The sequence below is a fragment of the Carcharodon carcharias genome, chromosome 14, assembly GCF_017639515.1.
Source record: "Carcharodon carcharias isolate sCarCar2 chromosome 14, sCarCar2.pri, whole genome shotgun sequence".
NCBI classification, from domain to species: domain Eukaryota; kingdom Metazoa; phylum Chordata; class Chondrichthyes; order Lamniformes; family Lamnidae; genus Carcharodon; species Carcharodon carcharias.
Window position 1 is genome coordinate 92,289,114 of NC_054480.1, and position 24,128 is coordinate 92,313,241.

The window sequence follows — 24,128 nt, forward strand, 5'->3', positions numbered from 1 at the left end:
CACACTGAGGAGTGGGTGTACAGCACAATGAGGAGTGGGGTTTACAGCACACTAAGTAGCGAGGGTTAAAGTACACTAAGGTGTGTGGGTTACAGCACACTAAGGATTGAGGGTTACAGCACACTAAGGCGTAGGGGTTACAGGACACTAAGGAGTGTAGGTTACAGCACACTAAGGAGTGGGTGTACAGCATAGTGAGCATTGGGTGTACAGCACACTAAGGAGTGGGGTTTACAGCACAATAAAAAGTGGGGGTAAAAGTGCACTAAGGAGTGGGGGTTACAGCACACTAAGGAGTGGGTTTGGCAGCACAATAAGGCGAGGGGGTTACATCACACTAAAGAGTGGGGGTTACAGCACACTAAGGAGTGGGGGTTACAGCACACTAAGGTGTGGGGGTTACAGCACACTGAGGAGTGGGGTTTGCAGCACACTAAAGTGTGGGGGTTACAGCACCCTAAAGAGTGGGGGTGACATCACATGAAGGAGTGGCGGTTTCAGCACACTGAGTATTGAGGGTAACAGCACACTAAGAAGTGGGGGATCCCAGCACACTAAGGAGTGGGGGCTTAGCAGTTTACTAAGGAGTGGGGTTTGCAGCACACTAAGGTGTGAGGGTTACAGCACACTAAGGTGTGGAAGTTACAGCAAACTAAGGAGTGTTTGTTACAGCACACTGAGGAGTGGGTGTACAGCACACTGAGGAGTGGGTGTACAATACACTGAGGAGTGGGTATACAGCACACTAAGCAGTGGGGTTTGCAGCACACTAAGTAGCGGGGGTTACAGCACACTAAGGCGAGTGGGTTACAGGATACTAAGGAGTGTGGGTTACAGCACACTAAGGAGTGGGGTTTAGAGCACACTAAGGAGTGCGGGGTTATAGCACACTAATGAGTGGGGGTTACAGCACACTTATGAGTGGGGGTTACAGCACACTAAGGAGTGGGGTTTACAGCACACTAAGGAGTGGGGTGTTACAGCACATTAAGGAGTGGGGGATACAGCACACTAAGGATTGGGGGTTATGAGCACACTAAGGAGAGGTGTTTACACCACACTAAGGAGAGGGGTTTACAGCACACTAAGGTGTGGGGGTTACAGCACACTAAGGAGTGGGGGTTACAGCACTCTAAGGAGTGGGGGTTACAGCACACTAAGGAGTGGGGTTTACAGCACACTAAGGAGCGGGGGTTTACCAGCACACTAAGGAGTGGAGATTAGCATCTCACAACGGAGTGGGGTTTGCAGTACACTAAGGAGTGGGGGATACAGCACACTAAGGATTGGGGGTTATGGGCACACTAAGGAGAGTGGATTATGAGCACACTAAGGAGAGGGGTTTACAGCACACTAAGGATTGGGGGTTACAGGACACTAAGGAGTGTGGGTTACAGCACACTGAGGAGAGGGTGTACAGCACACTGAGGAGTGGGTGTACAGCACAATGAGGAGTGGGGTTTACAGCACACTAAGTAGCGGGGGTTAAAGTACACTAAGGTGTGTGGGTTACAGCACACTAAGGAGTGGGGGTTACAGCACACTAAGGAGTGGGGGTTATGAGCACACTACGGAGTGGGGTTTACAGCACACTAAGGAGTGAGGGTCACATCACACTAAGGCGTAGGGGTTACAGGACACTAAGGAGTGTAGGTTACAGCACACTAAGTAGTGGGTGTACAGCACAGTGAGCATTGGGTGTACAGCACACTAAGGAGTGGGGTTTACAGCACACTAAGGAGTGGGGGTTACAGCACACTAAGGAGTGGGGGTTACAGCACACTAAGGTGTGGGGGTTACAGCACACTAAGGAGTGAGGGTTACAGCACACTAAGGAGGGGGGTTTACAGCACACTCAGGAGTGGGGGTTATAGCACACTAAGGAGTGGGGTTTACAGCACACTAAGCAGTGGGGGTCACAGCACACACAGGAGTGGGGGATACAGCACACTAAGGAGTGAGGGATACAGGACACTAAGGAGTTGGGGTTACCAGCACACTAAGGAGTGGGGGATACGAGGACACTAAGGAGTAGGGTTTAAAGCACACTAAAGAGTGGGGGTTACAGCACCCTAAGGAGTGGGGGTGACATCACACGAAGGAGTGGCGGTTTCAGCACACTGAGTATTGATGGTAACAGCACACTGAGGAGTGGGGGTTACCAGCACACTAAGGAGTGGGGGTTAGCAGCTCACTAAAGATTGGCGTTTGCAGCACATTAAGGTGTGGGGGATACAGCACACTAAGGATTGGGGTTTATGAGCACACTAAGGAGAGGGGTTTACACCACACTAAGGATTGGGGGTTACCAGCACACTAAGGAGTGGGGATTAGCAGCTCACAACGGAGTGGGATTTGCAGCAAATTAAGGAGTAGGGGATACAGCACACTAAGGATTGGGGGTTATGAGCACACTAAGGAGAGGGGATTATGAGCACACAAAGGAGAGGGGTTTACAGCACACTAAGGTGTGGGGGTTACAGCACACTAAGGTGTGGGATTACAGGACACTAAGGAGTGTGGGTTACAGCACACTGAGGAGAGGGTTTACAGCACACTGAGGAGTGCGTGTACAGCACACTGAGGAGTGGGGTTTACAGCACACTAAGTAGTGGGGGTTAAAGTACACTAAGGTGTGGGGGTTATAGGAAACTAAGGAGTGGGGGTTACAGCACACTAAGGAGTGGGGGTTATGAGCACACTAAGGCGTAGGGGTTACAGGACACTAAGGAGTGTAGGTTACAGCACAGTGAGGAGTGGGTGTACAGCACAGTGAGGAGTGGGTGTACAGCACTTTAAGGAGTGGGGTTTACAGCGCAATAAAAAGTGGGGGTAAAAGCACACTAAGGAGTGGGGGTTACAGCACACTAAAGATTGGGTTTGGCAGCACAATAAGGAGTGGGGGTTACAGCACACTAAGGAGTGGGGGATACCCCACACTACTGAGTGGGGTTCATAGCACACTAAGGAGTGGCGGTTACAGCCCATTAAAAAGTGGGGGTTTTAGCACACTAAGGAGAGGGTGTTACAGCTAACTAAGGAGGGGGGTTGCAGCACCCTAAGGAGTGGGAGTTACAGCACACTAAGGAGAAGGCGTTACAGCAAACTAAGAGGTGGGGTTGACAGCACACTAAGGAGTGGAGATTAGCAGCTCACAACGGAGTGGGGTTTGCAGCACACTATGGAGTGGGGGATACAGCACACTAAGGATTGGGGGTTATGGGCACACTAAGGAGAGTGGATTATGAGCACACTAAGGAGAGGGGTTTACAGCACACTAAGGATTGGGGGTTACAGGACACTAAGGAGTGTGGGTTACAGCACACTGAGGAGAGGGTGTACAGCACACTGAGGAGTGGGTGTACAGCACAATGAGGAGTGGGGTTTACAGCACACTAAGTAGCGGGGGTTAAAGTACACTAAGGTGTGTGGGTTACAGCACACTAAGGAGTGGGGGTTACAGCACACTAAGGAGTGGGGGTTATGAGCACACTACGGAGTGGGGTTTACAGCACACTAAGGAGTGAGGGTCACAGCACACTAAGGCGTAGGGGTTACAGGACACTAAGGAGTGTAGGTTACAGCACACTAAGTAGTGGGTGTACAGCACAGTGAGCATTGGGTGTACAGCACACTAAGGAGTGGGGTTTACAGCACACTAAGGAGTGGGGGTTACAGCACACTAAGGAGTGGGGGTTACAGCACACTAAGGTGTGGGGGTTACAGCACACTAAGGAGTGAGGGTTACAGCACACTAAGGAGGGGGGTTTACAGCACACTCAGGAGTGGGGGTTATAGCACACTAAGGAGTGGGGTTTACAGCACACTAAGCAGTGGGGGTCACAGCACACACAGGAGTGGGGGATACAGCACACTAAGGAGTGAGGGATACAGGACACTAAGGAGTTGGGGTTACCAGCACACTAAGGAGTGGGGGATACGAGGACACTAAGGAGTAGGGTTTAAAGCACACTAAAGAGTGGGGGTTACAGCACCCTAAGGAGTGGGGGTGACATCACACGAAGGAGTGGCGGTTTCAGCACACTGAGTATTGATGGTAACAGCACACTGAGGAGTGGGGGTTACCAGCACACTAAGGAGTGGGGGTTAGCAGCTCACTAAAGATTGGCGTTTGCAGCACATTAAGGTGTGGGGGATACAGCACACTAAGGATTGGGGTTTATGAGCACACTAAGGAGAGGGGTTTACACCACACTAAGGATTGGGGGTTACCAGCACACTAAGGAGTGGGGATTAGCAGCTCACAACGGAGTGGGATTTGCAGCAAATTAAGGAGTAGGGGATACAGCACACTAAGGATTGGGGGTTATGAGCACACTAAGGAGAGGGGATTATGAGCACACAAAGGAGAGGGGTTTACAGCACACTAAGGTGTGGGGGTTACAGCACACTAAGGTGTGGGATTACAGGACACTAAGGAGTGTGGGTTACAGCACACTGAGGAGAGGGTTTACAGCACACTGAGGAGTGCGTGTACAGCACACTGAGGAGTGGGGTTTACAGCACACTAAGTAGTGGGGGTTAAAGTACACTAAGGTGTGGGGGTTATAGGAAACTAAGGAGTGGGGGTTACAGCACACTAAGGAGTGGGGGTTATGAGCACACTAAGGCGTAGGGGTTACAGGACACTAAGGAGTGTAGGTTACAGCACAGTGAGGAGTGGGTGTACAGCACAGTGAGGAGTGGGTGTACAGCACTTTAAGGAGTGGGGTTTACAGCGCAATAAAAAGTGGGGGTAAAAGCACACTAAGGAGTGGGGGTTACAGCACACTAAAGATTGGGTTTGGCAGCACAATAAGGAGTGGGGGTTACAGCACACTAAGGAGTGGGGGATACCCCACACTACTGAGTGGGGTTCATAGCACACTAAGGAGTGGCGGTTACAGCCCATTAAAAAGTGGGGGTTTTAGCACACTAAGGAGAGGGTGTTACAGCTAACTAAGGAGGGGGGTTGCAGCACCCTAAGGAGTGGGAGTTACAGCACACTAAGGAGAAGGCGTTACAGCAAACTAAGAGGTGGGGTTGACAGCACACTAAGGAGTGGGGGTTAGAGCATACTAATGAGTAGGGGTTACCAGCAAAGTAAGGAGTGGTGTTTACAGCACACTAAGGAGTGGGGATCACAGCACACTAAGGAGTGGAGGTTTCAGCACACTAAGGTGTGGGGATAACAGCACACTAAGGAGTGGCGATTTCAGCACACTAAGGAGAGGGGTTTACAGCACACTAAGGAGTGAGGGTTACAGCACACTAAGGTGTGCGGGTTACACGACACTACGACGTTGGGGTTACAGGACACTAAGGCGTGGGGGTTACAGCACACTGAGGAGTGGGTGTACATCACATGGAGGAGTGGGTGTACAGCACACCACGGAGTGGGTTTTGCAGCACAGTAAGGAGTGGGGGGATACAGCACAGTAAGGATTGGGGGTTATGAGCACACTAAGGAGTGGGGTTTACAGCACACTAAGGAGTGAGGGTTACAGCACACTAAGGAGTGTTTGTTACAGCACACTGAGGAGTGGGTGTACAGCACACTAAGGAGTGGGGATTACAGCATACTAAGGCCTGGGGGTTATAGCACACTAAGGAGTGGGGGATAACAGCACACTAAGGAGTGGGGTTTACAGCACACTAAAAAGTGGGGGTAAAAGCGCACTAAGGAGTGGGGGTTACAGCACACTAGGGATGGGGGTTGCAGCACACTAAGCAGTTGGGGTGGCAGCACACTAAGTTTGGGGGTTACCAGCAAACTAATGAGTGGGGCTTACAGCACACTAAGGAGTGGGGGTTTCAGCACACTAAGGAGTGAGGGTTTCCAGCACACTAAGGAGTGGGGGATACGGGTGACTAAGGAGTGGTGTTTAAAGCACACTAAAGAGTGGGGGTTACAGCAGACTAAGGAGTGGGGGTTACAACACACTAAGGAGTGGGGGTTACAGCACACTAAGGAGTGGCGGTTTCAGCACACTGAGGAGTGAGGGTTTCAGCACACTAAGGATTCGGGATTAACAGCACAATATGGAGTGGAGGTTATGAGCACACTAAGGAGAGGGGTTTACAGCACACTAAGGAGTGGGGGTTAGAGCATACTAATGAGTCTGGGTTACCAGCAAAGTAAGGAGTGGGGTTTACAGCACACTAAGGGGTGGGGGTCAGAGCACACTAAGGAGTGGGGGTTTCAGCACACTAAGGAGTGAGGGATACAGCACACTAAGGAGTTGGGGTTACCAGCATATTAAGGAGTGGGTGTTACGAGGACACTAAGGAGTGCTGGTTACAGCACACTCAGGAGTTGGGGTTTCAGCACACTAAGGAGTGCGGGTTTCAGCACAGTGAGGAGTGGGGGTTTCAGCACATTAAGGAGTGCAGGTATCAGCATACAAAGGAGTGGGGGTTTCAGCACACTAAGGAGTAGGAGTTACAGCACACTATGGAGTGGGGTTTACAGCACACTAAGGAGGGGGGGTTAGAGCATACTAATGAGTGGGGGTTATCAACAAAGTAAGGAGTGGGTTTTACAGCACACTAAGGAGTGGGGGTCACAGCACACTAAGGAGTGGGGGGTTCAAAACACTAAGGAGTGAGGGATAAAGCACACTAAGGAGTTGGGGTTACCAGCACACTAAGGAGTGGGGGATACGAGGACACTAAGGAGTGGGGTTTGCAGCACACTAAAGTGTGGGGGTTACAGCACCCTAAAGAGTGGGGGTGACATCACATGAAGGAGTGGCGGTTTCAGCACTCTGAGTATTGAGGGTAACAGCACACTAAGAAGTGGGGGATCCCAGCACACTAAGGAGTGGGGGCTTAGCAGTTTACTAAGGAGTGGGGTTTGCAGCACACTAAGGTGTGAGGGTTACAGCACACTAAGGTGTGGAAGTTACAGCAAACAAAGGAGTGTTTGTTACAGCACACTGAGGAGTGGGTGTACTTCACACTGAGGAGTGGGTGTACAGCACACTGAGGAGTGGGTGTACAGTACACTGAGGAGTGGGTAAACAGCACACTAAGCAGTGGGGTTTGCAGCACACTAAGTAGCGGGGGTTACAGCACACTAAGGCGAGTGGGTTACAGGATACTAAGGAGTGTGGGTTACAGCACACTAAGGAGTGGGGTTTAGAGCACACTAAGGAGTGCGGGGTTACAGCACACTAATGAGTGGGGGTTACAGCACACTAAGGAGTGGGGGTTACAGCACACTAAGGAGTGGGGTTTACAGCACACTAAGGAGTGGGGTGTTACAGCACACTAAGGAGTGAGGGTTAGCAGCTCACAACGGAGTGGGGATTGCAGCACATTAAGGAGTGGGGGATACAGCACACTAAGGATTGGGGGTTATGAGCACACTAAGGAGAGGTGTTTACACCACACTAAGGAGAGGGGTTTACAGCACACTAAGGTGTGGGGGTTACAGCACACTAAAGAGTGGGGGTTACAGCACACTAAGGAGTGGGGGTTACAGCACACTAAGGAGTGGGGTTTACAGCACACTAAGGAGCGGGGGTTTACCAGCACACTAAGGAGTGGAGATTAGCATCTCACAACGGAGTGGGGTTTGCAGTACACTAAGGAGTGGGTGATACAGCACACTAAGGATTGGGGGTTATGGGCACACTAAGGAGAGTGGATTATGAGCACACTAAGGAGAGGGGTTTACAGCACACTAAGGTGTGGGGGTTAAAGCACACTAAGGATTGGGGGTTACAGGAAACTAAGGAGTGTGGGTTACAGCACACTGAGGAGAGGGTACACAGCACACTGAGGAGTGGGTGTACAGAACAATGAGGAGTGGGGTTTACAGCACACTAAGTAGCGAGGGTTAAAGTACACTAAGGTGTGTGGGTTACAGCACACTAAGGAGTGGGGGTTACAGCACACTAAGGAGTGGGGGTTATGAGCACACTAAGGAGTGGGGTTTACAGCACACTAAGGAGTGAGGGTTACAGCACACTAAGGCATAGGGGTTACAGGACACTAAGGAGTGTAGGTTACAGCACACTAAGGAGTGGGTGTACAGCATAGTGAGCATTGGGTGTACAGCACACTAAGGAGTGGGGTTTACAGCACAATAAAAAGTGGGGGTAAAGTGCACTAAGGAGTGGGGGTTACAGCACACTAAGGAGTGGGTTTGGCAGCACAATAAGGCGAGGGGGTTACATCACACTAAAGAGTGGGGGTTACAGCACACTAAGGAGTGGGGGTTACAGCACACTAAGGTGTGGGGGTTACAGCACACTAAGGAGTGGGGTTTAAAGCACACTAAAGTGTGGGGGTTACAGCACCATAAAGAGTGGGGGTGACATCACATGAAGGAGTGGCGGTTTCAGCACTCTGAGTATTGAGGGTAACAGCACACTAAGAAGTGGGGGATCCCAGCACACTAAGGAGTGGGGGCTTAGCAGTTTACTAAGGAGTGGGGTTTGCAGCACACTAAGGTGTGAGGGTTACAGCACACTAAGGTGTGGAAGTTACAGCAAACTAAGGAGTGTTTGTTACAGCACACTGAGGAGTGGGTGTACTTCACACTGAGGAGTGGGTGTACAGCACACTAAGCAGTGGGGTTTGCAGCACACTAAGTAGCGGGGGTTACAGCACACTAAGGCGAGTGGGTTACAGGATACTAAGGAGTGTGGGTTACAGCACACTAAGGAGTGGGGTTTAGAGCACACTAAGGAGTGCGGGGTTACAGCACACTAATGAGTGGGGGTTACAGCACACTAAGGAGTGGGGGTTACAGCACACTAAGGAGTGGCGGTTTCAGCACACTGAGTATTGAGGGTAACAGCACACTAAAGAGTGAGGGTTACAGCACACTAAGGAGTGGGGGTTACAGCACACTAAGGAGTGGGGTTTACAGCACACTAAGGAGTGGGGGTTACAGCACACTAAGGAGTGGGGGTTATGAGCACACTAAGGCGTAGGGTTTTACAGGACACTAAGGAGTGTAGGTTACAGCACACTAAGGAGTGGGTGTACAGCACAGTGAGCATTGGGTGTACATCATACTAAGGAGTCGGGTTTACAGCACAATAAAAAGTGGGGGTAAAAGTGCACTAAGGAGTGGGGGTTACAGCACACTAAGGAGTGGGGGTTACAGCACACTAAGGAGTGGGGGTTATAGCACACTAAGGAGTGAGGGTTTCCAGCACACTAAGGAGTGGGGGATACGGGTGACTAAGGAGTGGTGTTTAAATCACACTAAAGAGTGGGGGTTACAGCAGACTACGGAGTGGGGGTTACAACACACTAAGGTGTGGGGGTTACAGCACACTAAGGAGTGGCGGTTTCAGCACACTGAGGAGTGAGGGTTTCAGCACACTAAGGATTCGGGATTAACAGCACAATATGGAGTGGAGGTTATGAGCACACTAAGGAGAGGGGTTTACAGCACACTAAGGAGTGGGGGTTAGAGCATACTAATGAGTCTGGGTTACCAGCAAAGTAAGGAGTTGGGTTTACAGCACACTAAGGGGTGGGGGTCAGAGCACACTAAGGAGTGGGGGTTTCAGCACACTAAGGAGTGAGGGATACAGCACACTAAGGAGTTGGGGTTACCAGCATACTAAGGAGTGGGTGTTACGAGGACACTAAGGAGTGCTGGTTACAGCACACTCAGGAGTTGGGGTTTCAGCACACTAAGGAGTGCGGGTTTCAGCACAGTGAGGAGTGGGGTTTTCAGCACATTAAGGAGTGCAGGTATCAGCATACAAAGGAGTGGGGGTTTCAGCACACTAAGGAGTAGGAGTTACAGCACACTATGGAGTGGGGTTTACAGCACACTAAGGAGGGGGGGTTAGAGCATACTAATGAGTGGGGGTTATCAACAAAGTAAGGAGTGGGTTTTACAGCACACTAAGGAGTGGGGGTCACAGCACACTAAGGAGTGGGGGGTTCAAAACACTAAGGAGTGAGGGATAAAGCACACTAAGGAGTTGGGGTTACCAGCACACTAAGGAGTGGGGGATACGAGGACACTAAGGAGTGGGGTTTGCAGCACACTAAAGTGTGGGGGTTACAGCACCCTAAAGAGTGGGGGTGACATCACATGAAGGAGTGGCGGTTTCAGCACACTGAGTATTGAGGGTAACAGCACACTAAGAAGTGGGGGATCCCAGCACACTAAGGAGTGGGGGCTTAGCAGTTTACTAAGGAGTGGGGTTTGCAGCACACTAAGGTGTGAGGGTTACAGCACACTAAGTTGTGGAAGTTACAGCAAACTAAGGAGTGTTTGTTACAGCACACTGAGGAGTGGGTGTACAGCACACTGAGGAGTGGGTGTACAATAAACTGAGGAGTGGGTATACAGCCCACTAAGCAGTGGGGTTTGCAGCACACTAAGTAGCGGGGGTTACAGCACACTAAGGCGAGTGGGTTACAGGATACTAAGGAGTGTGGGTTACAGCACACTAAGGAGTGGGGTTTAGAGCACACTAAGGAGTGCGGGGTTATAGCACACTAATGAGTGGGGGTTACAGCACACTTATGAGTGGGGGTTACAGCACACTAAGGAGTGGGGTTTACAGCACACTAAGGAGTGGGGTGTTACAGCACACTAAGGAGTGAGGGTTAGCAGCTCACAATGGAGTGGGGATTGCAGCACATTAAGGAGTGGGGGATACAGCACACTAAGGATTGGGGGTTATGAGCACACTAAGGAGAGGTGTTTACACCACACTAAGGAGAGGGGTTTACAGCACACTAAGGTGTGGGGGTTACAGCACACTAAGGAGTGGGGGTTACAGCACACTAAGGAGTGGGGGTTACAGCACACTAAGGAGTGGGGTTTACAGCACACTAAGGAGCGGGGGTTTACCAGCACACTAAGGAGTGGAGATTAGCAGCTCACAACGGAGTGGGGTTTGCAGTACACTAAGGAGTGGGTGATACAGCACACTAAGGATTGGGGGTTATGGGCACACTAAGGAGAGTGGATTATGAGCACACTAAGGAGAGGGGTTTACAGCACACTAAGGTGTGGGGGTTACAGCACACTAAGGATTGGAGGTTACAGGAAACTAAGGAGTGTGGGTTACAGCACACTGAGGAGAGGGTATACAGCACACTGAGGAGTGGGTGTACAGCACAATGAGGAGTGGGGTTTACAGCACACTAAGTAGCGAGGGTTAAAGTACACTAAGGTGTGTGGGTTACAGCACACTAAGGATTGAGGGTTACAGCACACTAAGGCGTAGGGGTTACAGGACACTAAGGAGTGTAGGTTACAGCACACTAAGGAGTGGGTGTACAGCATAGTGAGCATTGGGTGTACAGCACACTAAGGAGTGGGGTTTACAGCACAATAAAAAGTGGGGGTAAAAGTGCACTAAGGAGTGGGGGTTACAGCACACTAAGGAGTGGGTTTGGCAGCACAATAAGGCGAGGGGGTTACATCACACTAAAGAGTGGGGGTTACAGCACACTAAGGAGTGGGGGTTACAGCACACTAAGGTGTGGGGGTTACAGCACACTGAGGAGTGGGGTTTGCAGCACACTAAAGTGTGGGGGTTACAGCACCCTAAAGAGTGGGGGTGACATCACATGAAGGAGTGGCGGTTTCAGCACACTGAGTATTGAGGGTAACAGCACACTAAGAAGTGGGGGATCCCAGCACACTAAGGAGTGGGGGCTTAGCAGTTTACTAAGGAGTGGGGTTTGCAGCACACTAAGGTGTGAGGGTTACAGCACACTAAGGTGTGGAAGTTACAGCAAACTAAGGAGTGTTTGTTACAGCACACTGAGGAGTGGGTGTACAGCACACTGAGGAGTGGGTGTACAATACACTGAGGAGTGGGTATACAGCACACTAAGCAGTGGGGTTTGCAGCACACTAAGTAGCGGGGGTTACAGCACACTAAGGCGAGTGGGTTACAGGATACTAAGGAGTGTGGGTTACAGCACACTAAGGAGTGGGGTTTAGAGCACACTAAGGAGTGCGGGGTTATAGCACACTAATGAGTGGGGGTTACAGCACACTTATGAGTGGGGGTTACAGCACACTAAGGAGTGGGGTTTACAGCACACTAAGGAGTGGGGTGTTACAGCACATTAAGGAGTGGGGGATACAGCACACTAAGGATTGGGGGTTATGAGCACACTAAGGAGAGGTGTTTACACCACACTAAGGAGAGGGGTTTACAGCACACTAAGGTGTGGGGGTTACAGCACACTAAGGAGTGGGGGTTACAGCACTCTAAGGAGTGGGGGTTACAGCACACTAAGGAGTGGGGTTTACAGCACACTAAGGAGCGGGGGTTTACCAGCACACTAAGGAGTGGAGATTAGCATCTCACAACGGAGTGGGGTTTGCAGTACACTAAGGAGTGGGGGATACAGCACACTAAGGATTGGGGGTTATGGGCACACTAAGGAGAGTGGATTATGAGCACACTAAGGAAAGGGGTTTACAGCACACTAAGGTGTGGGGGTTACAGCACACTAAGGATTGGGGGTTACAGGAAACTAAGGAGTGTGGGTTATAGCACACTGAGGAGAGGGTGTACAGCACACTGAGGAGTGGGTGTACAGCACAATGAGGAGTGGGGTTTACAGCACACTAAGTAGCGAGGGTTAAAGTACACTAAGGTTTGTTGGTTACAGCACACTAAGGAGTGGGGGTTACAGCACACTAAGGAGTGGCGGTTTCAGCACACTGAGTATTGAGGGTAACAGCACACTAAAGAGTGAGGGTTACAGCACACTAAGGAGTGGGGGTTACAGCACACTAAGGAGTGGGGTTTACAGCACACTAAGGAGTGGGGGTTACAGCACACTAAGGAGTGGGGGTTATGAGCACACTAAGGCGTCGGGTTTTACAGGACACTAAGGAGTGTAGGTTACAGCACACTAAGGAGTGGGTGTACAGCACAGTGAGCATTGGGTGTACATCATACTAAGGAGTCGGGTTTACAGCACAATAAAAAGTGGGGGTAAAAGTGCACTAAGGAGTGGGGGTTACAGCACACTAAGGAGTGGGGGTTACAGCACACTAAGGAGTGGGGGTTATAGCACACTAAGGAGTGAGGGTTTCCAGCACACTAAGGAGTGGGGGATACGGGTGACTAAGGAGTGGTGTTTAAATCACACTAAAGAGTGGGGGTTACAGCAGACTACGGAGTGGGGGTTACAACACACTAAGGTGTGGGGGTTACAGCACACTAAGGAGTGGCGGTTTCAGCACACTGAGGAGTGAGGGTTTCAGCACACTAAGGATTCGGGATTAACAGCACAATATGGAGTGGAGGTTATGAGCACACTAAGGAGAGGGGTTTACAGCACACTAAGGAGTGGGGGTTAGAGCATACTAATGAGTCTGGGTTACCAGCAAAGTAAGGAGTTGGGTTTACAGCACACTAAGGGGTGGGGGTCAGAGCACACTAAGGAGTGGGGGTTTCAGCACACTAAGGAGTGAGGGATACAGCACACTAAGGAGTTGGGGTTACCAGCATACTAAGGAGTGGGTGTTACGAGGACACTAAGGAGTGCTGGTTACAGCACACTCAGGAGTTGGGGTTTCAGCACACTAAGGAGTGCGGGTTTCAGCACAGTGAGGAGTGGGGTTTTCAGCACATTAAGGAGTGCAGGTATCAGCATACAAAGGAGTGGGGGTTTCAGCACACTAAGGAGTAGGAGTTACAGCACACTATGGAGTGGGGTTTACAGCACACTAAGGAGGGGGGGTTAGAGCATACTAATGAGTGGGGGTTATCAACAAAGTAAGGAGTGGGTTTTACAGCACACTAAGGAGTGGGGGTCACAGCACACTAAGGAGTGGGGGGTTCAAAACACTAAGGAGTGAGGGATAAAGCACACTAAGGAGTTGGGGTTACCAGCACACTAAGGAGTGGGGGATACGAGGACACTAAGGAGTGGGGTTTGCAGCACACTAAAGTGTGGGGGTTACAGCACCCTAAAGAGTGGGGGTGACATCACATGAAGGAGTGGCGGTTTCAGCACACTGAGTATTGAGGGTAACAGCACACTAAGAAGTGGGGGATCCCAGCACACTAAGGAGTGGGGGCTTAGCAGTTTACTAAGGAGTGGGGTTTGCAGCACACTAAGGTGTGAGGGTTACAGCACACTAAGTTGTGGAAGTTACAGCAAACTAAGGAGTGTTTGTTACAGCACACTGAGGAGTGGGTGTACAGCACACTGAGGAGTGGGTGTACAATACACTGAGGAGTGGGTATACAGCCCACTAAGCAGTGGGGTTTGCAGCACACTAAGTAGCGGGGGTTACAGCACACTAAGGCGAGTGGGTTACAGGATACTAAGGAGTGTGGGTTACAGCACACTAAGGAGTGGGGTTTAGAGCACACTAAGGAGTGCGGGGTTATAGCACACTAATGAGTGGGGGTTACAGCACACTTATGAGTGGGGGTTACAGCACACTAAGGAGTGGGGTTTACAGCACACTAAGGAGTGGGGTGTTACAGCACACTAAGGAGTGAGGGTTAGCAGCTCACAATGGAGTGGGGATTGCAGCACATTAAGGAGTGGGGGATACAGCACACTAAGGATTGGGGGTTATGAGCACACTAAGGAGAGGTGTTTACACCACACTAAGGAGAGGGGTTTACAGCACACTAAGGTGTGGGGGTTACAGCACACTAAGGAGTGGGGGTTACAGCACACTAAGGAGTGGGGGTTACAGCACACTAAGGAGTGGGGTTTACAGCACACTAAGGAGCGGGGGTTTACCAGCACACTAAGGAGTGGAGATTAGCAGCTCACAACGGAGTGGGGTTTGCAGTACACTAAGGAGTGGGTGATACAGCACACTAAGGATTGGGGGTTATGGGCACACTAAGGAGAGTGGATTATGAGCACACTAAGGAGAGGGGTTTACAGCACACTAAGGTGTGGGGGTTACAGCACACTAAGGATTGGAGGTTACAGGAAACTAAGGAGTGTGGGTTACAGCACACTGAGGAGAGGGTATACAGCACACTGAGGAGTGGGTGTACAGCACAATGAGGAGTGGGGTTTACAGCACACTAAGTAGCGAGGGTTAAAGTACACTAAGGTGTGTGGGTTACAGCACACTAAGGATTGAGGGTTACAGCACACTAAGGCGTAGGGGTTACAGGACACTAAGGAGTGTAGGTTACAGCACACTAAGGAGTGGGTGTACAGCATAGTGAGCATTGGGTGTACAGCACACTAAGGAGTGGGGTTTACAGCACAATAAAAAGTGGGGGTAAAAGTGCACTAAGGAGTGGGGGTTACAGCACACTAAGGAGTGGGTTTGGCAGCACAATAAGGCGAGGGGGTTACATCACACTAAAGAGTGGGGGTTACAGCACACTAAGGAGTGGGGGTTACAGCACACTAAGGTGTGGGGGTTACAGCACACTGAGGAGTGGGGTTTGCAGCACACTAAAGTGTGGGGGTTACAGCACCCTAAAGAGTGGGGGTGACATCACATGAAGGAGTGGCGGTTTCAGCACACTGAGTATTGAGGGTAACAGCACACTAAGAAGTGGGGGATCCCAGCACACTAAGGAGTGGGGGCTTAGCAGTTTACTAAGGAGTGGGGTTTGCAGCACACTAAGGTGTGAGGGTTACAGCACACTAAGGTGTGGAAGTTACAGCAAACTAAGGAGTGTTTGTTACAGCACACTGAGGAGTGGGTGTACAGCACACTGAGGAGTGGGTGTACAATACACTGAGGAGTGGGTATACAGCACACTAAGCAGTGGGGTTTGCAGCACACTAAGTAGCGGGGGTTACAGCACACTAAGGCGAGTGGGTTACAGGATACTAAGGAGTGTGGGTTACAGCACACTAAGGAGTGGGGTTTAGAGCACACTAAGGAGTGCGGGGTTATAGCACACTAATGAGTGGGGGTTACAGCACACTTATGAGTGGGGGTTACAGCACACTAAGGAGTGGGGTTTACAGCACACTAAGGAGTGGGGTGTTACAGCACACTAAGGAGTGAGGGTTAGCAGCTCACAACGGAGTGGGGATTGCAGCACATTAAGGAGTGGGGGATACAGCACACTAAGGATTGGGGGTTATGAGCACACTAAGGAGAGGTGTTTACACCACACTAAGGAGAGGGGTTTACAGCACACTAAGGTGTGGGGGTTACAGCACACTAAGGAGTGGGGGTTACAGCACACTAAGGAGTGGGGGTTACAGCACACTAAGGAGTGGGGTTTACAGCACACTAAGGAGCGGGGGTTTACCAGCACACTAAGGAGTGGAGATTAGCAGCTCACAATGGAGTGGGGTTTGCAGTACACTAAGGAGTGGGTGATACAGCACACTAAGGATTGGGGGTTATGGGCACACTAAGGAGAGTGGATTATGAGCACACTAAGGAGAGGGGTTTACGGCACACTAAGGTGTGGGGGTTACAGCACACTAAGGATTGGAGGTTACAGGAAACTAAGGAGTGTGGGTTACAGCACACTGAGGAGAGGGTATACAGCACACTGAGGAGTGGGTGTACAGCACAATGAGGAGTGGGGTTTACAGCACACTAAGTAGCGATGGTTAAAGTACACTAAGGTGTGTGGGTTACAGCACACTAAGGAGTGAGGGTTACAGCACACTAAGGCGTAGGGGTTACAGGACACTAAGGAGTGTAGGTTACAGCACACTAAGGAGTGGGTGTACAGCATAGTGAGCATTGGGTGTACAGCACACTAAGGAGTGGGGTTTACAGCACAATAAAAAGTGGGGGTAAAAGTGCACTAAGGAGTGGGGGTTACAGCACACTAAGGAGTGGGTTTGGCAGCACAATAAGGCGAGGGGGTTACATCACACTAAAGAGTGGGGGTTACAGCACACTAAGGAGTGGGGGTTACAGCACACTAAGGTGTGGGGGTTACAGCACACTGAGGAGTGGGGTTTAAAGCACACTAAAGTGTGGGGGTTACAGCACCCTAAAGAGTGGGGGTGACATCACATGAAGGAGTGGCGGTTTCAGCACACTGAGTATTGAGGGTAACAGCACACTAAGAAGTGGGGGTTACCAGCACACTAAGGAGTGGGGGCTTAGCAGTTTACTAAGGAGTGGGGTTTGTAGCACACTAAGGTGTGAGGGTTACAGCACACTAAGGTGTGGAAGTTACAGCAAACTAAGGAGTGTTTGTTACAGCACACTGAGGAGTGGGTGTACTTCACACTGAGGAGTGGGTGTACAGCACACTGAGGAGTGGGTGTACAGTACACTGAGGAGTGGGTATACAGCACACTAAGCAGTGGGGTTTGCAGCACACTAAGTAGCGGGGGTTACAGCACACTAAGGCGAGGGGGTTACAGGACACTAAGGAATGTGGGTTACAGCACACTAAGGAGTGGGGTTTAGAGCACACTAAGGAATGCGGGGTTACAGCACACTAATGAGTGGGGGTTACAGCACACTAAGGAGTGGGGGTTACAGCACACTAAGGAGTGGCGGTTTCAGCACACTGAGTATTGAGGGTAACAGCACACTAAAGAGTGAGGGTTACAGCACACTAAGGAGTGGGGGTTACAGCACACTAAGGAGTGGGGTTTACAGCACACTAAGGAGTGGGGGGGTTACAGCACACTAAGGAGTGAGGGTTAGCAGCTCACAACGGAGTGGGGATTGCAGCACATTAAGGAGTGGGGGATACAGCACACTAAGGATTGGGGGTTATGAGCACACTAAGGAGAGGTGTTTACACCACACTAAGGAGAGGGGTTTACAGCACACTAAGGTGTGGGGTTACAGCACACTAAGGAGTGGGGGTTACAGCACTCTAAGGAGTGGGGGTTACAGCACACTAAGGAGTGGGGTTTACAGCACACTAAGGAGCGGGGGTTTACCAGCACACTAAGGAGTGGAGATTAGCATCTCACAACGGAGTGGGGTTTGCAGTACACTAAGGAGTGGGGGATACAGCACACTAAGGATTGGGGGTTATGGGCACACTAAGGAGAGTGGATTATGAGCACACTAAGGAAAGGGGTTTACAGCACACTAAGGTGTGGGGGTTACAGCACACTAAGGATTGGGGGTTACAGGAAACTAAGGAGTGTGGGTTATAGCACACTGAGGAGAGGGTGTACAGCACCCTGAGGAGTGGGTGTACAGCACAATGAGGAGTGGGGTTTTCAGCACACTAAGTAGCGAGGGGTAAAGTACACTAAGGTTTGTTGTGTTACAGCACACAAAGGAGTGGGGTTACAGCACACTAAGGAGGTGGCCGGTTTTCAGCACACTGAGTATAGAGGGTAACAAGCACACTAAAGAGTGAGGGTTACAGCACACTAAGGAGGACGGCAGCACACTAAGTAGCGGGGGTTACAGCACACTAAGGCGAGTGGGGTTACAGGATACTAAGGAGTGTGGGTTACAGCACACTAAGGTGCGGGGGGTTTACCAGCACACTAAGGAGTGGAGATATAGCCAGCTCACAACGGAGTGGGGTTTGCAGTACACTAAGGAGTGGGTGATACAGCACACTAAGGATTGGGGGTTATGGGCACAACTAAGGAGAGTGGATTATGAGCACACTAAGGAGAGGGGGTTTACGGCACACTAAGGGTGTGGGGGTTACAGCACACTAAGGATTGGAGGTTACAGGAAACTAAGGAGTGTGGGTTACAGCACACTGAGGAGAGGGTATACAGCACACTGAGGAGTGGGTGTACAGCACAATGAGGAGTGGGGTTTACAGCACACTAAGTAGCGAGGGTTAAAGTACACTAAGGTGTGTGGGTTACAGCACACTAAGGAGTGAGGGTTACAGCACACTAAGGCGTAGGGGTTACAGGACACTAAGGAGTGTAGGTTACAGCACACTAAGGAGTGGGTGTACAGCATAGTGAGCATTGGGTGTACAGCACACTAAGGAGTGGGGTTTACAGCACAATAAAAAGTGGGGGTAAAAGTGCACTAAGGAGTGGGGGTTACAGCACACTAAGGAGTGGGTTTGGCAGCACAATAAGGCGAGGGGGTTACATCACACTAAAGAGTGGGGGTTACAGCACACTAAGGAGTGGGGGTTACAGCACACTAAGGAGCGGGGGTTTACCAGCACACTAAGGAGTGGAGATTAGCATCTCACAACGGAGTGGGGTTTGCAGTACACTAAGGAGTGGGGGATACAGCACACTAAGGATTGGGGGTTATGGGCACACTAAGGAGAGTGGATTATGAGCACACTAAGGAAAGGGGTTTACAGCACACTAAGGTGTGGGGGTTACAGCACACTAAGGATTGGGGGTTACAGGAAACTAAGGAGTGTGGGTTACAGCACACTGAGGAGAGGGTGTACAGCACACTGAGGAGTGGGTGTACAGCACAATGAGGAGTGGGGTTTACAGCACACTAAGTAGCGAGGGTTAAAGTACACTAAGGTTTGTTGGTTACAGCACACTAAGGAGTGGGGGTTACAGCACACTAAGGAGTGGCGGTTTCAGCACACTGAGTATTGAGGGTAACAGCACACTAAAGAGTGAGGGTTACAGCACACTAAGGAGTGGGGGTTACAGCACACTAAGGAGTGGGGTTTACAGCACACTAAGGAGTGGGGGTTACAGCACACTAAGGAGTGGGGGTTATGAGCACACTAAGGCGTCGGGTTTTACAGGACACTAAGGAGTGTAGGTTACAGCACACTAAGGAGTGGGTGTACAGCACAGTGAGCATTGGGTGTACATCATACTAAGGAGTCGGGTTTACAGCACAATAAAAAGTGGGGGTAAAAGTGCACTAAGGAGTGGGGGTTACAGCACACTAAGGAGTGGGGGTTACAGCACACTAAGGAGTGGGGGTTATAGCACACTAAGGAGTGAGGGTTTCCAGCACACTAAGGAGTGGGGGATACGGGTGACTAAGGAGTGGTGTTTAAATCACACTAAAGAGTGGGGGTTACAGCAGACTACGGAGTGGGGGTTACAACACACTAAGGTGTGGGGGTTACAGCACACTAAGGAGTGGCGGTTTCAGCACACTGAGGAGTGAGGGTTTCAGCACACTAAGGATTCGGGATTAACAGCACAATATGGAGTGGAGGTTATGAGCACACTAAGGAGAGGGGTTTACAGCACACTAAGGAGTGGGGGTTAGAGCATACTAATGAGTCTGGGTTACCAGCAAAGTAAGGAGTTGGGTTTACAGCACACTAAGGGGTGGGGGTCAGAGCACACTAAGGAGTGGGGGTTTCAGCACACTAAGGAGTGAGGGATACAGCACACTAAGGAGTTGGGGTTACCAGCATACTAAGGAGTGGGTGTTACGAGGACACTAAGGAGTGCTGGTTACAGCACACTCAGGAGTTGGGGTTTCAGCACACTAAGGAGTGCGGGTTTCAGCACAGTGAGGAGTGGGGTTTTCAGCACATTAAGGAGTGCAGGTATCAGCATACAAAGGAGTGGGGGTTTCAGCACACTAAGGAGTAGGAGTTACAGCACACTATGGAGTGGGGTTTACAGCACACTAAGGAGGGGGGGTTAGAGCATACTAATGAGTGGGGGTTATCAACAAAGTAAGGAGTGGGTTTTACAGCACACTAAGGAGTGGGGGTCACAGCACACTAAGGAGTGGGGGGTTCAAAACACTAAGGAGTGAGGGATAAAGCACACTAAGGAGTTGGGGTTACCAGCACACTAAGGAGTGGGGGATACGAGGACACTAAGGAGTGGGGTTTGCAGCACACTAAAGTGTGGGGGTTACAGCACCCTAAAGAGTGGGGGTGACATCACATGAAGGAGTGGCGGTTTCAGCACACTGAGTATTGAGGGTAACAGCACACTAAGAAGTGGGGGATCCCAGCACACTAAGGAGTGGGGGCTTAGCAGTTTACTAAGGAGTGGGGTTTGCAGCACACTAAGGTGTGAGGGTTACAGCACACTAAGGTGTGGAAGTTACAGCAAACTAAGGAGTGTTTGTTACAGCACACTGAGGAGTGGGTGTACAGCACACTGAGGAGTGGGTGTACAATACACTGAGGAGTGGGTATACAGCACACTAAGCAGTGGGGTTTGCAGCACACTAAGTAGCGGGGGTTACAGCACACTAAGGCGAGTGGGTTACAGGATACTAAGGAGTGTGGGTTACAGCACACTAAGGAGCGGGGGTTTACCAGCACACTAAGGAGTGGAGATTAGCAGCTCACAACGGAGTGGGGTTTGCAGTACACTAAGGAGTGGGTGATACAGCACACTAAGGATTGGGGGTTATGGGCACACTAAGGAGAGTGGATTATGAGCACACTAAGGAGAGGGGTTTACGGCACACTAAGGTGTGGGGGTTACAGCACACTAAGGATTGGAGGTTACAGGAAACTAAGGAGTGTGGGTTACAGCACACTGAGGAGAGGGTATACAGCACACTGAGGAGTGGGTGTACAGCACAATGAGGAGTGGGGTTTACAGCACACTAAGTAGCGAGGGTTAAAGTACACTAAGGTGTGTGGGTTACAGCACACTAAGGAGTGAGGGTTACAGCACACTAAGGCGTAGGGGTTACAGGACACTAAGGAGTGTAGGTTACAGCACACTAAGGAGTGGGTGTACAGCATAGTGAGCATTGGGTGTACAGCACACTAAGGAGTGGGGTTTACAGCACAATAAAAAGTGGGGGTAAAAGTGCACTAAGGAGTGGGGGTTACAGCACACTAAGGAGTGGGTTTGGCAGCACAATAAGGCGAGGGGGTTACATCACACTAAAGAGTGGGGGTTACAGCACACTAAGGAGTGGGGGTTACAGCACACTAAGGAGCGGGGGTTTACCAGCACACTAAGGAGTGGAGATTAGCATCTCACAACGGAGTGGGGTTTGCAGTACACTAAGGAGTGGGGGATACAGCACACTAAGGATTGGGGGTTATGGGCACACTAAGGAGAGTGGATTATGAGCACACTAAGGAAAGGGGTTTACAGCACACTAAGGTGTGGGGGTTACAGCACACTAAGGATTGGGGGTTACAGGAAACTAAGGAGTGTGGGTTACAGCACACTGAGGAGAGGGTGTACAGCACACTGAGGAGTGGGTGTACAGCACAATGAGGAGTGGGGTTTACAGCACACTAAGTAGCGAGGGTTAAAGTACACTAAGGTGTGTTGGTTACAGCACACTAAGGAGTGGGGGTTACAGCACACTAAGGAGTGGGGGTTATGAGCACACTAAGAAGTGGGGTTTACAGCACAATAAGGAGTGAGGGTTACAGCACACTAAGGCGTAGGGTTTTACAGGACACTAAGGAGTGTAGGTTACAGTACACTAAGGTATGGGGGTTACAGCACACTGAGGAGTGGGGTTTGCAGCACACTAAAGTGTGGGGGTTACAGCACCCTAAAGAGTGGGGGTGACATCACATGAAGGAGTGGCGGTTTCAGCACACTGAGTATTGAGGGTAACAGCACACTAAGAAGTGGGGGATCCCAGCACACTAAGGAGTGGGGGCTTAGCAGTTTACTAAGGAGTGGGGTTTGCAGCACACTAAGGTGTGAGGGTTACAGCACACTAAGTTGTGGAAGTTACAGCAAACTAAGGAGTGTTTGTTACAGCACACTGAGGAGTGGGCGTACAGCACACTGAGGAGTGGGTGTACAATACACTGAGGAGTGGGTATACAGCACACTAAGCAGTGGGGTTTGCAGCACACTAAGTAGCGGGGGTTACAGCACACTAAGGCGAGTGGGTTACAGGATACTAAGGAGTGTGGGTTACAGCACACTAAGGAGTGGGGTTTAGAGCACACTAAGGAGTGCGGGGTTATAGCACACTAATGAGTGGGGGTTACAGCACACTTATGAGTGGGGGTTACAGCACACTAAGGAGTGGGGTTTACAGCACACTAAGGAGTGGGGTGTTACAGCACACTAAGGAGTGAGGGTTAGCAGCTCACAACGGAGTGGGGATTGCAGCACATTAAGGAGTGGGGGATACAGCACACTAAGGATTGGGGGTTATGAGCACACTAAGGAGAGGTGTTTACACCACACTAAGGAGAGGGGTTTACAGCACACTAAGGTGTGGGGGTTACAGCACACTAAGGAGTGGGGGTTACAGCACACTAAGGAGTGGGGGTTACAGCACACTAAGGAGTGGGGTTTACAGCACACTAAGGAGCGGGGGTTTACCAGCACACTAAGGAGTGGAGATTAGCAGCTCACAACGGAGTGGGGTTTGCAGTACACTAAGGAGTGGGTGATACAGCACACTAAGGATTGGGGGTTATGGGCACACTAAGGAGAGTGGATTATGAGCACACTAAGGAGAGGGGTTTACGGCACACTAAGGTGTGGGGGTTACAGCACACTAAGGATTGGAGGTTACAGGAAACTAAGGAGTGTGGGTTACAGCACACTGAGGAGAGGGTATACAGCACACTGAGGAGTGGGTGTACAGCACAATGAGGAGTGGGGTTTACAGCACACTAAGTAGCGAGGGTTAAAGTACACTAAGGTGTGTGGGTTACAGCACACTAAGGAGTGGGGGTTACAGCACACTAAGGAGTGGCGGTTTCAGCACACTGAGTATTGAGGGTAACAGCACACTAAAGAGTGAGGGTTACAGCACACTAAGGAGTGGGGGTTACAGCACACTAAGGAGTGGGGTTTACAGCACACTAAGGAGTGGGGGTTACAGCACACTAAGGAGTGGGGGTTATGAGCACACTAAGGCGTCGGGTTTTACAGGACACTAAGGAGTGTAGGTTACAGCACACTAAGGAGTGGGTGTACAGCACAGTGAGCATTGGGTGTACATCATACTAAGGAGTCGGGTTTACAGCACAATAAAAAGTGGGGGTAAAAGTGCACTAAGGAGTGGGGGTTACAGCACACTAAGGAGTGGGGGTTACAGCACACTAAGGAGTGGGGGTTATAGCACACTAAGGAGTGAGGGTTTCCAGCACACTAAGGAGTGGGGGATACGGGTGACTAAGGAGTGGTGTTTAAATCACACTAAAGAGTGGGGGTTACAGCAGACTACGGAGTGGGGGTTACAACACACTAAGGTGTGGGGGTTACAGCACACTAAGGAGTGGCGGTTTCAGCACACTGAGGAGTGAGGGTTTCAGCACACTAAGGATTCGGGATTAACAGCACAATATGGAGTGGAGGTTATGAGCACACTAAGGAGAGGGGTTTACAGCACACTAAGGAGTGGGGGTTAG